The sequence below is a fragment of the Oncorhynchus gorbuscha genome, linkage group LG01 (assembly GCF_021184085.1).
Source record: "Oncorhynchus gorbuscha isolate QuinsamMale2020 ecotype Even-year linkage group LG01, OgorEven_v1.0, whole genome shotgun sequence".
Lineage (NCBI taxonomy): Eukaryota > Metazoa > Chordata > Actinopteri > Salmoniformes > Salmonidae > Oncorhynchus > Oncorhynchus gorbuscha.
In genome coordinates this window covers 12496933-12510719 of record NC_060173.1, presented here as the reverse complement: position 1 = coordinate 12510719, position 13787 = coordinate 12496933, and positions in this window count along the sequence as shown.

Here is a 13787-nt window from a genome sequence, read left to right as displayed (position 1 = left end):
ACAGACAGAGCATTGATATCAGTAGCCTGATGGGGAGTAGAAACCTCTGTTTTCTATGAGGAGAACGAACGGCCCTGAACCCAATTATCTTTCTTTGTTAAATAAAACTCTGCTGGCCCTCATTTCAACATGCCCCCCCCCCTCTGCTGTTTTTACACTACAAAGTGATTACAGATTTAATTAGCTGAGGACCTTGCTTCAGGGAGACTCATGAATCTATATTGATATTTCTGCAGAATGTGGAGATAGGGCCTCGTCCTCATGATGAGCTATGGAGACGCTACTGGAGAACAAAATAAAGGAAAATGAAGTGATGATTTGCAACTTTCACTCTCCTGTTTACTTTTTCCCCTGAGGCTAATATTTTTATTGCTCTATGAGAATGAGCAGCATGGCTGAATTATGCAGAGCATGGCAGCAGCAATCAATGCTGTCTCACTGTGAGTAGCTTGGATTAAAAAGAGGCCTGCTGTCAGGAGAGCAGCATTTCTCCTTATGATGAGGATCAGTAATCACAGTTATTGATTTTGTTAGACAAGCTCAGTCTTGAGATATCATCATTTACAGCGATATTCAATGCGTAATCACACGCGCACACTCACTCACACACGTGCAGGTGTACACTCACTCACACACGTGCAGGTGTACACTCACTCACACACGTACACTCACTCACACAGGTGTACACTCACTCACACACGTGCAGGTGTACACTCACTCACACACGTGCAGGTGTACACTCACTCACACACGTGCAGGTGTACACTCACCCACTCACACACGTGCAGGTGTACACTCACTCACACACGTCGCATTTAAAGCAATTGTTCAACAATACAGCAATTGGCCTCTGAGTGGGGCTGATGATTCAAGAATGGGATCAGTGAACATCACATCTTTATGGCACACCTGCCCAAAAGAGACTAAATGGATGGCTTATTCCAAACTACTGTGTCGTTTAAGTGGTGATCAGATTGAGGGATCAAAATCAATTCAAGACAATGTTATGAACTTCCTGGGGCAATTCAGAGGGCATTGTCAGACCACAAATACAATGACATATATTTTCAATATAATATCTGCAACCTGCATTCAAACTGTACAGGTGTAAAATAAAGGTTGAATAGAAATAATCAAAAAATAGGGGAGAGACAATACGGACACTTCTGGTGCTTAAATTGACTCTCTCTGTAAATAGGCTTTAAAGGACAGGTTAACTTTTTTTCACTTAATCTGTATTTTGAATGTAAATGGCATGTTATAGAAGGGTCCAGACACTTTTCTTTTGTGATTTCAGAAACGTATTGGTTTTGAGAAACTTACCCCACCAGCGATAGACTTCCTCATGCTCATTCTGCAGTTGCAGTGTCACAGATAAAACATTGTCTCCAAAAACAACCAAATACATCCTGTTCGAAACAAAACAATGATCCTCATGAAGTAGCTAGGCTTGCTTTTGCTAGCGAGCCAACAATTGCCCTAAAATCAGACTGGGATACCTCTGATTACACAGTCTGAGATACAAGTAAATGACATGTATTTGTTTGGAACATTTCCCTCTCGCGAGCTCTAAAAGCCAGAATGTTGAATTTACTCTACTGGTTCGATTATCTGTGTGGTTCATCCTTTTTGAGAAAATATGTCCACAGGAATTGTTATTAAAGCCGACATTTCAAAACACTGGTACTGGCAATGAGAATTCTATCACCTGGCACATGCGCAAAACCATGTAAACATCTGCAAGACCTTGGTTAGTATGAATTCATCACGTGCATGTACTTCTGTCAATTTTGCTTCATGAAGTAATCCAAAAATGTATATGTCACCCTCTCAGAGTATTTTCTCTTCTCTCATTGATTGAAAAGATGGGTACTCCAAAGTGCTGCACATCATGTGCAAGACTCAGAAATCAAGTGTCGCTTTTAATGATACTCACCTATCTCAATCAATGAGAGAAGACAAAGATAATGGAAGATGGCAGCATATACAGTAGCAGTAGAAAGTTTGGACACCCCTACTCATTCAAGTTTTTTTTTAAAGAATAATATTTTCTACATTGTAAATTAATAGTGAAGACATCAAAACTATGAAAGAACACTTATAGAATCATGTTGTAACCAAAAAGTGTTGCACAAATCAAAGTATATTTTAGATTTGGATTCTTCAAAGTAGCCACCGTTGCACACTCTTGGCATTATCTCAACCAGCTTCACCTGGAATGCCTTTCCAGCAGTCTTGAAGATCCCACATATTCTGAGCACTTGTTGGCTGCTTTTCCTTCACTCTGCGGTCCAACTCATCCCACACCATCTCAATTGTGCTGAAGTCAGATGATTGTTGAGGCCAGGTCATCTGATGCAGTACTCCATCACTCTCCTTCTTGGTCCAATAGCCCTTACACAGCCTGGAGGTGTGTTGGGTCATTGTCCTGTTGAAGAACAAATGATAGTCCCACTAAGCACAAACCAGATGGGATGGCGTATCGCTGCAGAATGCTGTGGTAGCCATGCTGGTTAAGTGTGACTTGAATTCTAAATAAATCACAGACAGTGTCACCAGCAAAGCATCATCACATCCTCCATGCTTCATTGTGGGAACCACATATGCAGAGATCATCCGTTCACCTACTATGTGTCTCACAAAGACACGGCGGTTGAACAAAGAAATTGCAAAAAAATCTTCTATTTATTGGTGTCTTTTTAGTAGTGATTTCTTTGCAGCAATTCGACCAAGAAAGCCTGATTCACGCAGACTCCTCTGAACAGTTGATGTTGAGATGTATCTGTGAAGCATTTTTTGGGGCTGCAATCTGATGTGCTGTTAACTCTAATGAACTTATCCTCTGCAGCAGAGGTAACTCTGGGTCTTCCTTTCCTGCGGCAGTCCTCATGCGAGCCAGTTTCATCATAACGCTTGATGGTTTTTGTGAATGCACTTGAAGAAACTTTCAAACTTCTTGAAATTTTCCGTATTGACTGACCTTCTTGTCTTAAAGTAACTATGGACTGTCATTTCTCTTTGCTTATTTGAGCTCTTCTTGTCATAATATGGACTTTGGTCTTTTACCAAATAGGGCTATCTTCTGTATACCACCCCTACCTTGTCACAACACAACTGATTGGCTCAAACGCGTTAAGAAGGAAATAAATTCCACAATTAACACGCACACCTGTTAATTGAAATGCATTCCAGGTGACTACCTCATGAAGCTGGTTGAGAGAATGCCAAGAGTGTGCAAAGCTGTCATCAAACTTTTGAGTGGTACTGTACATTGTTGGATTGCTTCATGGAGGAAAAACATATTTAATTTACTTTCAAAATTCCATCGTTCCACCTGCAACAAGCCATGGGAGTTTGGAAGGCACCAGTGACTTCTGAATCGAGAACAAAAAAAGTATTACCAAGTAAAGGTTCTGATTATGGCTAAACAAAAGCATCTTATCAATGGCTATCACAAGCTAATTCAATTAATTAGCTAATGATGATAATTGTTTGATTTGATATAGACTAGCCAACAGTGTGTGATACAAAATTATCATAACTAACCCCTTTCAACTGTGGTGTAGTCTTAATAATCGCTAGAAATCTAACAATGCTGTCATCCCTTATGAAAAAAAATTGTAGTCAGATTGCAGTATAACTGCAGTATTCTTCAAATGCTGCATCCAAAATAAAAACATTTTACCGCAGTAAGTTTGCAGTGTAACTGCAGTTACAGTGCATCATAACTGCAGTTATTTCTGCAATTATTGCATCCAAAATACCACAGTCGACTGCAGTTGCTGCACTTTTACAGCAGTTTCAAAACGTTAATCCTTTTTTGTAAGGGATGTTTTGAAGTAGGTACGGAAAATCTCCTTAAACGAAAACTGACAACAATCTTGTTAATATGTCAAACTATTTACAAAATAAAGGTAGTGTGATGATTCTCAGCAAGTTGTACCAGAACTGAATGTTGAGATTAGGTGAAACAGAAATGATTAAGCCTATGATTGAGTCTGTGTTCTTCCCCTACCAACTGAGCCACACTTGAATGCCTGCTAATGGTCTCTTCTCACCGCCGTTGTAGGTTGTGAGATGAAATATGCTTAGAACTCTTTTATTCATTACTCCTCAGGTTCATTGTCCTATGTCTCCGTGTCTCCATGTCCCTCTCCCTGGAGTAGTGTGGAATATCTTTATTAGTCTGTTGTTGTCTCTCCTATTCCCACCAGCCAGTTTACTCATTTTCCTGGCAGCCTAGATGTCCTCTATCTGTTCGACAGGGTCATTCACTCTGCCAATAATACACAACCATCCTACCTATTTCCTCCTCTGGACACCATAGACACCTGGACTTAATACAAACGTGAAGAAAACACCTAGAGAGTGTCTGACACTTCTCCTACTCCCAGTCATTCTGATGTAATTCGGTGGAGATATATCTTCGCTATTTCGCAATATGGATTTTTTTCTTCAATACTGGGTCATAGTAATGGGGATTGGAATGGGTTGTGGTTCAAAACTTCAATATTACCGAAGATGGACTGTGTGCGACCCCTTACTCCTTCCCCCTGTCCCCAGAGTCTTGTTGAGAATCACTGGGAACAGTGATCGTCAGGCTGTCTGGCTGCAGAGAAACTGATAAAGTGCAGAAGGTTGACACGTGGCCCTTTTTACAGGTGGATCAATAATGTACAATGATCTCATTTTTATTTCTCTTGGTAAATTACATTTACATGACAGGCTCATGTGATGGAAATGATGTCTTCTCTTTACCTGGCCTTTGACTGTTGGTTGTTCCTCAGATATAACTAGGCCTATTATTTGTGTTTTGGTCTGTTAGAATTTGAAGAAGTAAAGCAAGATGATTTTGTCAAACCTCAGGCTTCACATCGACTGTGAAAAGAAAGGGAATTCACATGTTAAAATCAATCAAATCAACGGATTTCTGCCTATACTTCGGGCTGTTGATTTATCAAAGAAGATGCACTGATGGAACAATTGATTGGTTGTTCAAGCTGCTGCATTGTGTCAGACAGATGAATGATACCCCAACACTCAACTATATTTCAGCAATGAAACAGTAGGATTTCTTCCTCATTACTGAAGTTGTACTGTAGTTTCCAAGTTGTGTTGGTATTGCAGGTAACCTTTGCCCACTTTACACTGGGGTCAACAACAATGTTCCTCAACCTCTGTTCCCTGCTAGTTTAGTCCCTGAAATGGTTCTGATGGTCATATTATGAATTATTTAGCAATTTGATTTGGAATTTTAGGACCCCTTTAGGTATCCCAAAAATATAGAAAAAAATGAATTTGATAAAATATTGATTTTGGCCATAACTACTAAATCCTATACAAAGACGTTGAACAACACATTCATAAATGACAAAAGGACAGTCAAAAAATAAAAAATAAGAACAAGGTTTTGATGTGTCTGTCCTAAATATAGCTACTAAATATTTTTTTACATATTTAACCCCTTTTTAGGGTAGGCACAAATCTACCTTCTAACTTCCATTCATTTTTTTCCTACTGGTACGGTTACCTTCAGACAAGTCCCACTTGTGGGGGTGTTAGAGCAAAATGGAAAACACCATCGTGTTCATAAGCAATGTTCCTACACATTTATTGTGGCACTGAGCAAATTTTTGGTGTTGTGAGCAGAAACGTGAAAGTTGTGAGAATTTTGTGCAACTTCCGGTGTGCGTTTACAGTGAACACTGAGGCTGTGCCCTTACAATTTTAGAAAGTAGCCAATAGGCTACTGTGGCTATTTGAGCATAATGTAGGCCTACCAACAAACCAATGGAGCAAATCCCATAACATTTTCACATGGAAATAGCTTTTGATTTCTATGATATAGCCTACAGTAACCTATATGTGGTGTTCAATGCAGGCCTACATTGCATGATACTTTGAGAAAACATTTTTAGATTATGAAGGGCTTGACATTAATTAATGATCTTTTACTTGGTCTATAACACCATGGGCCAAATAGGTGACTGTAAATTGTGTTGTATACTGAAATAAGCTACTTTACAAATTGTAATTAATTATTACCATACAGATAATTAGACCATGTAGGCTACACCTCTGCCTACATATTCAATAATTTCTGAAAATATAACACTGTCCCTTTAATTAAGATGTAAGCTTTTACCTGACTGGCTTTTCAAAGACAGCTTGAAATGTAGCCTACAAGTTTGGTACTCTTGTAGGAGCGTAACTCCCCATTGCTGACCTATACTTTGTTGAATTGAAAAAGGGCTGATAAAATGTTGATTCAATCACAGACTAAATGTTGATATATAGTGCAAGCTAACGGGGTGAACTCAGTGGAGTTCAATCGGGGCATGGCATTTCTTCTATGTGTCAGTCCTGGAGGAAGTGCACGGCTGCCCACGCCCCTTTCCACATTGGGGTCCCATTAGTTTGTAGCCTAAACGGTTCAGACGCTACCAAACAAAAGTTGGCACATCGATGGTCCTAACTTCAGACGAGTCTCCTGACACTTGTGGGGTCGTAGAGAAAACTAGGAACATGACCATCGTGTCCGCGAATGCCTCCCTTCCCGTAGACTGGTCATAAGACCTGGTTTAGTCTAGGTCAAACCGTTCATACGCTGCAGACGTTTATGTGAGAAGACTGATTTTCGAGATGTCTCATGGTCTGTGACAAACACCCCACTTTCACGCAGATGCGGAAGTGAGACACTGGCGGATGTGGTGGATTGAGACGTATCCAATGCAAAGAAACCATATATCTCTAGCTTAATCTGACAGATTTTAATGCAGATTATTTTCTTATGTAATTTAGATTGGCCTTTTGGTGCATGAATGGACTCTAGGGGGATAAACACTAATTGTTTTAATAGTCACCATTGGCTTCATGGTGAAATCCCCGAGCAACTTTGATAGGAAGGATGCCTGTATCTTTGGAATGACTGGGTGTATTGTTACACCATCTAAAGTGTAATTAATAACTTCACCATTCTCAAAGGGATATTCAATATCTGCTTTATTATATTTACCCATCTACCAATAGGTGCCCTTCTTTGTGAGCCATTGGAAAACCTCCCTGGTCTTTGTGGTTGAATCTGTGGTTGATATTTGCTGCTCGACTGAGGGACCTTACAGGAAATGTGACTTGTTAAGCATATTTTTAATCTTGAACTTATTTAGGCTTGTCATAACAAAGGGTTTGAGTAATTATTGACTCAAGATATTTCAGCTTTTCGTGTTTTATTAATTTGCAAACATTTCTAAAAACATCATTCCACTTTGACATTATGGGGTATTTTGTGTAGGCCAGTGACACAACATCTCAATTCAATTTTGTTTAAATTCAGGCTTTAACACAACAAAATGTGAAACAAGTAAAGTAGAGTGAATAGTTTCTGAAGGCACTGCATAGGCCTACACTGTGCAGGCAATGATAACATCTGTGGCCAATAACTTTTCTGAGCTATGCTCTAACAAAAACAATTTCTGTGAGGAAACGCTGAAAGATGTTTATTTGTTTGTTTTTCTTTTCACAGAATGTGTTTCTGTCATGGGAGCGAGGGATTCAAATATTAGCACTTCCTATTCAAATGCTTTCCCTCCACTTCACAACAGTATAGATATGAACTTCATTATGTAAAAATGTTCAAAGCAACTTCAGTCCCACAGGGATGCCTCTCACTAGGAGGCTTCTACACTGTTTGGACTTGGGGATATGTCCTCCTAAGTAATGAAAGATTCTGATTGAAAGTAAATGTTTTTCAAGTCTTCTTTTTAAGTGAGGGGTGAGTGCCATGTTGTTGGTATAATTGAATCAATGAGACTTTATATTTAATTTAAAAGGTGTTTTATTCCTTGGTCTTATGTTTGGGTGATTTTACTAATAATTGAGGGACATTAAAGGGAAATCCTTCCATTGGTATGTAATTGATCTCTATACACAAATGTTTTGTTTGTATTTTGGGAATATACTTTATCAGGAACTGATTGCTGTTCAGAAGTGTTCACATGCATGATATAGTTGTTACATAGCCTTGGCCTATTTCATTAGTAAACAGCCTTGCTAAGACAAGCTGCTACTCCTATGAGCCAATCTGCTGTTTCTGTAGCATGAGGTGCAAGTACACTGCCTGGACAGGATGCTAGTCCATCGCAGGGCCTTAACCCCAATCTATCTCCTTAAACCTGAGTGCAAAGCAGAGACATATTGGGTCCCATTTTTACATTCTTTGTTACAACTTCGCTGGGGATCAAACTCACAACCTTCCAATCTCAGGGCGGATGCTCAAACCACGAGGCCACTGAGTTGGTTGCAGCAGTTACCATAGACTGCTACAATCATTTTACCAGTACCACTCCCATCAATTATATCATCCCATTTAATGGTAATGGTCACCCGAACATAAGGGTGGATAAGCATCCTGAAATTATTTGATGGACTTAAAATGGTCTGACTGCTGACGAGGAAAGAATGTGGCCCCTCTGGTAATTAAAAGTCATCGCTAACAGGGATCTTCTGCTTCATTAAAACCCCTCAGCCCTCGTACAGTACAGTAGGCTGCCTGACTAGTGAAATTGTATCTGTCAGCTGGATAGAAAGAGGATAGAAAGAAGGAGCATTAGAGAGGTGGCATTCAGAGGTTAAGGCTCAGAGCATCAGAGAGGTGGCATTCAGATGTTAAGGCTCAGAGGAGCAGAGCATCAGTGAGGTGGCATTCAGAGGTTAAGGCTCAGAGGAGCAGAGCATCAGAGAGGTGGCATTCAGAGGTTAAGGCTCAGAGCATCAGTGAGGTGGCATTCAGATGTTAAGGCTCAGAGGAGCAGAGCATCAGTGAGGTGGCATTCAGAGGTTAAGGCTCAGAGGAGCAGAGCATCAGAGAGGTGGCATTCAGAGGTTAAGGCTCAGAGCATCAGTGAGGTGGCATTCAGATGTTAAGGCTCAGAGGAGCAGAGCATCAGTGAGGTGGCATTCAGAGGTTGAGGCTCAGAGCATCAGTGAGGTGGCATTCAGATGTTAAGGCTCAGAGGAGCAGTGCATCAGAGAGGTGGCATTCAGAGGTTAAGGCTCAGAGGAGCAGAGCATCAGAGAGGTGGCATTCAGAGGTTAAGGCTCAGAGGAGCAGCTCCGTATCGACGGGATGACATCAGATCCTAATCAGATGAGGTTATTAATTCAAGGTTTTAGTAAAAGGGCATGCTGAGTTTGCTGCCTGGATCATGACATGAGTAGACATGCACACTGAACACTATGTACGCTACAGTGGGTGTGAGAAATAGGCTACCAAATTGAAGATCATGTACTGTATTTCCATCAGGCCTTCTCCTCTCTGCTGTCCCTTCACTCAGTTAGTCCAATCTGTTTATTGTGACATCTCGAGATGGCAGCCAGTAGTCTCATACTGTTGGTACCCTCTCCTGGGCGAAAACCTCCTGGAAGACCACATGAAACCTTCCTGGACAACATCTGCCGGGGCACTGGTCTCAGGAAAACTCGCCTCCCCTGCGGACCTGGCATCCTTTCACTCCCTCCTCTCTACATTTTCCTCCTCTGTCTCTGCTGCTAAAGCCACTTTCTACCACGCTAAATTCCAAGCATCTGCCTCTAACCCTAGGAAGCTCTTTGCCACCTTCTCCTCCCTCCTGAATCCTCCTCCCCCTCCCCCTCCTCCCTCTCTGCAGATGACCCCGTCAACCATTTTGAAAAGAAGGTCGACGACATCCGATCCTCGTTTGCTAAGTCAAACGACACCGCTGGTTCTGCTCACACTGCCCTACCCTGTGCTCTGACCTCTTTCTCCCTCTCTCTCCAGATGAAATCTCGCGTCTTGTGACGGCCGGCCGCCCAACAACCTGCCCGCCTGACCCTATCCCCTCCTCTCTTCTCCAGACCATTTCCGGAGACCTTCTCCTTACCTCACCTCGCTCATCAACTCATCCCTGACCGCTGGCTACGTCCCTTCCGTCTTCAAGAGAGCGAGAGTTGCACCCCTTCTGAAAAAACCTACACTCGATCCCTCCGATGTCAACAATTACAGACCAGTATCCCTTCTTTCTTTTCTCTCCAAAACTCTTGAACGTGCCGTCCTTGGCCAGCTCTCCCGCTATCTCTCTCTGAATGACCTTCTTGATCCAAATCAGTCAGGTTTCAAGACTAGTCATTCAACTGAGACTGCTCTCCTCTGTATCACGGAGGCGCTCCGCACTGCTAAAGCTAACTCTCTCTCCTCTGCTCTCATCCTTCTAGATCTATCGGCTGCCTTCGATACTGTGAACCATCAGATCCTCCTCTCCACCCTCTCCGAGTTGGGCATCTCCGGCGCGGCCCACGCTTGGATTGCGTCCTACCTGACAGGTCGCTCCTACCAGGTGGCGTGGCGAGAATCTGTCTCCTCACCACGCTCTCACCACTGGTGTCCCCAGGGCTCTGTTCTTGGCCCTCTCCTATTCTCGCTATACACCAAGTCACTTGGCTCTGTCATAACCTCACATGGTCTCTCTTATCATTGCTATGCAGACGACACACAATTAATCTTCTCCTTTCCCCCTTCTGATGACCAGGTGGCGAATCGCATCTCTGCATGTCTGGCAGACATATCAGTGTGGATGACGGATCACCACCTCAAGCTGAACCTCGGCAAGACGGAGCTGCTCTTCCTCCCGGGGAAGGACTGCCCGTTCCATGATCTCGCCATCACGGTTGACAACTCCATTGTGTCCTCCTCCCAGAGCGCCAAGAACCTTGGCGTGATCCTGGACAACACCCTGTCGTTCTCAACCAACATCAAGGCGGTGGCCCGTTCCTGTAGGTTCATGCTCTACAACATCCGCAGAGTACGACCCTGCCTCACACAGGAAGCGGCGCAGGTCCTAATCCAGGCACTTGTCATCTCCTGTCTGGATTACTGCAACTCGCTGTTGGCTGGGCTCCCTGCCTGTGCCATTAAACCCCTTCAACTCATCCAGAACGCCGCAGCCCGTCTGGTGTTCAACCTTCCCAAGTTCTCTCACGTCACCCCGCTCCTCCGTTCTCTCCACTGGCTTCCAGTTGAAGCTCGCATCCGCTACAAGACCATGGTGCTTGCCTACGGAGCTGTGAGGGGAACGGCACCTCAGTACCTCCAGGCTCTGATCAGGCCCTACACCCAAACAAGGGCACTGCGTTCATCCACCTCTGGCCTGCTCGCCTCCCTACCACTGAGGAAGTACAGCTCCCGCTCAGCCCAGTCAAAACTGTTCGCTGCCCTGGCCCCCAATGGTGGAACAAACTCCCTCACGACGCCAGGACAGCGGAGTCAATCACCACCTTCCGGAGACACCTGAAACCCCACCTCTTTAAGGAATACCTAGGATAGGATAAGTAATCCCTCTCACCCCCCTTAAGTTTTAGATGCACTATTGTAAAGTGACTGTCCCACTGGATGTCATAAGGTGAATGCACCAATTTGTAAGTCGCTCTGGATAAGAGCGTCTGCTAAATGACTTAAATGTAAATGTAAATGTAAAAGGCGCTTCCAGGTGTCATGAACAACAGAGAGCTATGGCATGTCATCATCTGGTGCATTGCATCGCCATAAGCAAGGAGACTTCATATGGAGACTTCATATAGGTATAACTATAGAGATATGACCTACAGACAGACAGAACCCACACACAAGCAGAAATCATGTCTGTATACAGTTTGCAGTGCAATCAGTGACATTAAACATGCCTGTTAAAGACATAATTATAAATGTGAGTGCCAAACCTGGTCCAGAAATGGTGGGTCTGTGTGATTGCAGCATCTAATATACAATACAGGAGAGGGTCCATTTGCAATACAGGAAGAAGAGATGAGGAAAAAACATTAACACCATCATTAGAGTTATATTCAAATGAGCTGTACACAAGAAAATTGGATTTTATATTATCTACCAAAGGCATTGTTATTTTTATGTTAACATTCATCTCTGTGGATCAGAGGCAATTCCTCATTCTGCAGCACAGAGAAAGGTACATCCACAAAGAAACATCATGCACCAAAATTAACATCAGCTCCATTGTCAAAACCTCATCTCCTTCTCTTCTGCAAGGAGTTGCTAAGCTAACACAATAACCCCTGGCCCTTTAAGAAATATATTATTTTCACATTTACACATGAAATATACTCTTTATTTTAACATTAACTTCAAAGCAGAATAAATGTAGGACAGAACTGGGTGAAATCTCTTCATGGGGCAGAAATAAAGTAATTCAGTTTAGTACCCCTGAGGAGGACTTGGACCAAGACAATGTTGTGTCCTAAATGGCACCCAATTCCCTACATTGTGTACCATATTTGGGATGCAAAAATAATGAGATGGTTGACATCATCACTGTTGTGATGATGTCATTCTGAAAAGAGTCATTATGATGCAAGATAACCTGTTGTGATGGATAGAGAGTAAATGGCTGACTGAAAAAGATGACCTGTTGTGATGGATAGAGAGTAAATGGCTGACTGAAAAAGATGACCTGTTGTGATGGATAGAGAGTAAATGGCTGACTGAAAAAGATGACCTGTTGTGATGGATAGAGAGTAAATGGCTGACTGAAAAAAGATGACCTGTTGTGATGGATAGAGAGTAAATGGCTGACTGAAAAAGATGACCTGTTGTGATGGATAGAGAGTAAATGGCTGACTGAAAAAGATGACCTGTTGTGATGGATAGAGAGTAAATGGCTGACGGAAAAAAAAGATGACCTGTTGTGATGGATAGAGAGTAAATGGCTGACTGAAAAAGATGACCTGTTGTGATGGATAGAGAGTAAATGGCTGACTGAAAAAGATGACCTGTTGTGATGGATAGAGAGTAAATGGCTGACTGAAAAAAGATGACCTGTTGTGATGGATAGAGAGTAAATGGCTGACTGAAAAGATGACCTGTTGTGATGGATAGAGAGTAAATGGCTGACTGCATGGCAGAAAAAGCAACATAAAAATGTATTCAATGTAATTAGTATGACACTGCTTTGACAGCTTTGTGGAAGTGTCAGTGTCTAGTTAGTTATTGTGTAGCCTAAAGGATGACGGTCGTGTCATAATGCTATATGCTGCCTGTGTCATTATGGAAGTCATTGTTTGTCACTGGCTATGAAAAACTGATAACTCATGTTACTGTAGGTCTCTGTAAATAAATTAACAGAACTCTGAATATATAAGACCTATGTAATGAAGTGTATGGATACACCTACAGAAGCTTGCATGTCAGTGACTGACTGTATCCATTAGGTAGTCTATAATTTCAGCTTTAAAGTGTCAATGGTATTGTAGATGATGACTGTTCAGTCCAATAACAAATGCAAACACGGCAGCGCAAAGATAAGGTTTGATTACATTTACTTTTTCAGTGTTGCATCCTCTTTCGTCCTTTCATGTGAAAATGTGTCTGCTGGGTTGTAATATTGATATCAAGTTCCTCGTAAAAAAAATTACATTTCATCCACACCGAAGCTGAGCAACATGAAATTCGTATGTTTAATTTATGTTTATCTCTTTCAATATTTAATGATGCCTCCAGATAGTCTTTGGAAAAACACAGACCAGAAACTAAAAAATGTATATGTAAATGAAGGGACAACAAAAACAAATGTGATGCTAGAAGTCTCCCCCTTAAAACAGTACAGATCACACAGTCACACAGTCCAACAACTCCAACCTCTGAAGAAATACAAATACGCTCCAATTTAATAATCCATCTAATGTTTCCTGTTTTGTTTGTTGGCAAAAGCCATAGTTCTGAGCCAAGATATTCCATCAGTGTTGGCACACACAGGCCCGGCGTT